Raw genomic sequence first — 5,000 nt, 5'->3', positions numbered from 1 at the left:
TACTCTGAGGTCGCTTCAACGTCACGACGCGAAACGAAAATTCGTTCGTGTCGTGTTTTGCGTAGACTCGTAGAAAACGAAAGCTCGGAAAGATTCGGTGCGAGAGAAGGTGGTGTGTGTGTGTGTATTTCTCTGTGCGAAAATCGCCTCAAAGAGAAAAAAAATTCGAATAGAAGGAGAACACTCTCTATTCGATATACAATATATATGTATGTATGTATGTACGAGCGTTTTATGCATCTCGCCAAAGTGCCAAACTTCGTTCGTCGTATCATGTTCGAGCTAAGACTCACGCAAGACATCCGTGTAACGATCGTCCGGTTTTTAACGTCCGTCCTCTTTTTCTCCTACAGCCGTTTCTCTCTCTCTCGACGATTCCAGCGGTTCCCGGTACGGGAACTCACGCAAGTGAAAAAGCGAGCGAGACGTACCGTCGGGTGGGTGTGTGTGTTCGGGGACTGGACGACCGGCGCGACGTTAGGATGCGCGGTCCAGCGATAGACGACGAAGAGGCATGGGATGACCAACACTCTCTTTTCTCTATTCTCGAAGCGTCGAATTGCCATAAAAAAAAAATCACACGCGCGCACGACATAGTCGTACGCGCGTGTATACCTCGTCTCTCTCAAAGTTTTTTTCTCGAGCCTCGCCAAAGGGGATCGTCTTCTTCCTCGTCTACGATCTCTCCGACGACGACGACCGTACGAACAACTTCGTAACGGACTCACATGCGCATCTTCCTCGGGTACAGAAACGCTGCGGAAAACACCTCGAGCTTGTAGTTACAGCAGCACCCGTGTATAGCCGATCTTAGACACACGCTAGTTCGCACACGCGTTACATATATAATATGTAAGATTTCCGACGAACGTGGCTTTTCGGGAGCCAGGCGCGCGGGCAGAGAGATACACGACGACGGGGAAAATTCGTCCCGATACGAGTACGTGTACTCTCCGATCTCCGCGCGACGCTGGGGATCATACCTCCCTAAGTCGTCAGAGCGCTCGAAGAAATCTCGCGTGTGCGTTCCCGGATCTACGGCTGATACTTTCGGGGCTTGTAAAAAAGCACAGAGCGTGTAAAACGCAACGACGACCCATCGATGCGACGGTCCTCGTTGTTGTCAGTCGCTTTCGCGAAGAGACGGAGTGGGCATTCGATCCCTGGGGCTGTACGAGAGTCTTAAGAAAAGACGGTAGATTATGGCAAAGTTTCGCACGCCATCGAGTTTAGGTTTTTTTTTTGGTTCTCTCTTCTCTCCTCTCTCGACCGAGTTCCCATATTTGCTTTCTCTCTCAGTCTCGCCAAATATAATATTCTTTTAAGACGACGTCGGGGGCGCGGACCTTCGTGCGTCGAACACCGGCAAACGTAGCATATATCGCCTGATATGAAAAAAAAATCGGTCACGAGGAGAACACTACGAGTATATACGTTCGATAACCGATACACGAAGCGGTGCATAAGCGGGCGGTCGCCCTCGTAAGGACGACTCACGACGCCGCGAGCACTCACGCAGGTCCGTGACCGGTTCTCTCCGCTCTTATTCGTATCCCTTCGTATACCTTCGTCCGACTCTGAAACGTTCTCTTATAATTTTTAAGAAGAACGACGGCGGGTTGTCAAGGCAAGAAGGGACAGAGAGAGACAGAGGTAGAGTTTCGTAGTCTCCCGTGAACACGATAGATTATATATCGAGCATGCGTACGACTTGCACGGTCTCTGCACGACCGCGACGAACGCCGACGAGCGTCCAACAATCGCTCGTACGTCGCGTATGTTCTCTCCGTCCGCTCTTATTCGTATCCTCGTTCTTGTACCTTCGTCCGACTCTGAAACGTTCTCTTATATAAAGAAGAACGACGGCGGGTTGTTAAGGCAAGAAGGGACAGAGAGAGACAGATACGGAGAGTAACGATACGCAACGCAAGCAGTCTTAGGTTTACGTGAGCAACCCTCAGCCAGGCGTGGTCCAGGAATTGTATCCGTGGACCGCAATGTGCGTTCGAAATGTCGATGTTCATGTGTCCTGCAGTTCACACGTTGACGCGCAATTAGCTGCGTTCTTCATCGACCCACGAGCCAAGTGATCCACCGTTCAGGGTAATCTTTTATAAATTTACAACAGTTCAATACTCAAATGTACTCTTCTCGGTTCTAGCGAAGCCGAGTTCCGTCACGTTCGACCAACGGGAATCGAACGCGCAGAAGTCGCCATAGGATTGACGACACAAAAACGTTCGAAAAAAAAAGAAAACGACGAACGCGCGAAGATACGCGCGTTCGCCGGCCGGGCGTAAAGTACATTATGATATATAACAACCATCGAGATCGAAGCTCCGTTCGTCAGGAAACGACGGGGATATATACACCCGATTCTGAATCCTCTGTACAGCACACGATCTCGCGAACGAGTAAGCACGGTGGCTAGCCCATGTTATATATGTGTTTGATTCTACTCTCTCGTCCAATTATTCAAGAAACAGCGCGCGTGCATCTCTCCATCGTTCGGGTGATAGTAAAGATTCGATGGGATTCGCGCGGCCGTCCGCCTCGAGCGGTCTTTCGTCCCAATATCCAGAAGCAGAGTTTGAAAAACTCTAGCGACGGCACGGGTGTCCGACTCACGACATCGAGGTTTCGAAGCCGGCGATCCCCTCCGAACGGATGGCGACCACGCGACCGACTGAAAGCATGAAAAATCGACGAAAGATAGAACACATCTCCGTTCGGGTGGTGTTTTTTCTTTAAAAAAAAAAAAAAAAACAAAAATTCGATGGGACTCGCAGCCATCGTCCTCGCGCGGTCTTTCGTCCCGATATCCAGAAGCAGAGTTTGAAAAACTCTAGCGACGGCACGGGTGTCCGACTCACGACAACGAGGATAGACAGCCGGTCCCCTCCGAACGGGTTATGCGATGATAAACTCGATGAAACTTTAGTCTCGTTCAGGTAGTGTGTGTCTTGTAAATCAAAAATTCGATGGGACACGCATCCATCGTCCTCGCGCGGTCTTTCGTCCCAACATCCAGAAGCAGAGTTTGAAAAACTCTAGCGACGGCACGGGTGTCCGACTCACGACAACGAGGATAGACAGCCGGTCCCCTCTGAACGGTATATTATATATGAGATGATAGACGACAAACTGGATGAAACTTTAAGTCTCGTTCAGGTAGTGTGTAAATCAAAAATTCGATGGGACTCGCATCCGTCGTCCTCGCGCGGTCTTTCGTCCCGATATCCAGAAGCAGAGTTTGAAAAACTCTAGCGACGGCACGGGTGTCCGACTCACGACAACGAGGAAAGACAGCCGGTCCCCTCTGAACGGTATATTATATGAAACTTTAAGTCTCGTTCAGGTAGTGTGTAAGTCAAAAATTCGATGGGACTCGCATCCGTCGTCCTCGCGCGGTCTTTCGTCCCGATATCCAGAAGCAGAGTTTGAAAAACTCTAGCGACGGCACGGGTGTCCGACTCACGACAACGAGGATAGACAGCCGGTCCCCTCTGAACGGTATATTATATATGCGATGATAGACGACAAACTGGATGAAACTTTAAGTCTCGTTCAGGTAGTGTGTAAATAAAAAATTCGATGGGACTCGCATCCGTCGTCCTCGCGCGGTCTTTCGTCCCGATATCCAGAAGCAGAGTTTGAAAAACTCTAGCGACGGCACGGGTGTCCGACTCACGACAACGAGGAAAGACAGCCGGTCCCCTCTGAACGGTATATTATATGAAACTTTAAGTCTCGTTCAGGTAGTGTGTAAGTCAAAAATTCGATGGGACTCGCATCCGTCGTCCTCGCGCGGTCTTTCGTCCCGATATCCAGAAGCAGAGTTTGAAAAACTCTAGCGACGGCACGGGTGTCCGACTCACGACAACGAGGATAGACAGCCGGTCCCCTCTGAACGGTATATAATATGAAACTTTAAGTCTCGTTCAGGTAGTGTGTAAGTCAAAAATTCGATGGGACTCGCATCCGTCGTCCTCGCGCGGTCTTTCGTCCCGATATCCAGAAGCAGAGTTTGAAAAACTCTAGCGACGGCACGGGTGTCCGACTCACGACAACGAGGATAGACAGCCGGTCCCCTCTGAACGGTATATAATATACATTATGCGACGGTAGACGATCAACTAGACGAAACTTTAGTCTCGTTCAGGTGGTGTAAAAAAAATTCGATGGGATACGCACGCACGGCTGTCGTCGTCCTCGAGCGGTCTTTCGTCCCAATATCCAGAAGCAGAGTTTGAAAAACTCTAGCGACGGCACGGGTGTCCGACTCACGACATCGAGGCTTCGAAGCCGGCGGCGTTCCCCTCTGAACGAACTTCGGCTAGACTAGTTACGAATCGTTGCTACACATCGTCTTCATCGTCGTCGTCGTCGACATCGACATCATCATCATATCATCATCATCATCATCATCATCATCATCGGTCATCGTCGCATAGCGGGCCAACATCCACGCGATGCGTCTTCGTTCTAGGTTACCCGATCCACGAGTATGTTACACGTGGTTTCGTTATTTCGAACGAAACGACATACGAAGAGCACACGCCCTTTGGGTAGGAAGCACGTTTCGAGAACGACGAGAGTTTCGATGAAAGAGACGAGAGAAGTCGACGCAGAAGGTATCCATGGATCTTCGAAGAGAACCTTCGAAGATGTATATCGGTATCCTTTCGCTCTGCGCGACTCGCTACAAGTTCTTTCGCTCTCGTCGACTCGTTCTAGACGCTTCGTTCGATCCCAAAGAGGAGTCTTCGATATGTCCCGTTGCTAGGAGGAGAACAAACGCAACACAGACCACGAAACATAGAAGAGAATAGGCGAGCATGATCACTCCGACACGAGGCACTTTAGAGATTTTCTTATTAGTTTGCATGGACTTTTATATTTCGTTTGTACGGTTTCCACGATGCAAATACGAAATACGAGATCGTGACGGCGGGTCTTTCTGTGTACGGCCTCTCGCAGGCGCCACGACTGCATTTCTC

General features: G+C 49.9%; 2 non-coding genes across 2 annotated transcripts in view; both read right to left on the bottom strand.

Annotated features, from left to right (window-relative positions):
• LOC126877957 (large subunit ribosomal RNA) overlaps nt 1–13 on the bottom strand; it is a 4,085-nt gene extending 4,072 nt beyond the window's left edge. The window contains exon 1 of the ribosomal RNA XR_007695482.1: nt 1–13. This exon is cut by the window's left edge and continues 4,072 nt beyond it. This is a non-coding gene — a ribosomal RNA (large subunit ribosomal RNA).
• A 1,938-nt stretch (nt 14–1,951) lies between these two features.
• LOC126877955 (5.8S ribosomal RNA) lies at nt 1,952–2,106 on the bottom strand. The gene has a single exon (XR_007695480.1). It is a non-coding gene; the product is annotated as a 5.8S ribosomal RNA (ribosomal RNA).
• Between the last annotated feature and the right edge of the window lie 2,894 nt (nt 2,107–5,000).

Source organism: Bombus huntii, unplaced genomic scaffold (genome assembly GCF_024542735.1).
Source record: "Bombus huntii isolate Logan2020A unplaced genomic scaffold, iyBomHunt1.1 ctg00000306.1, whole genome shotgun sequence".
NCBI lineage: Eukaryota > Metazoa > Arthropoda > Insecta > Hymenoptera > Apidae > Bombus > Bombus huntii.
Note: the sequence above shows the minus strand (reverse complement) of the source record. Positions and strands in the feature narration are given on the sequence as shown.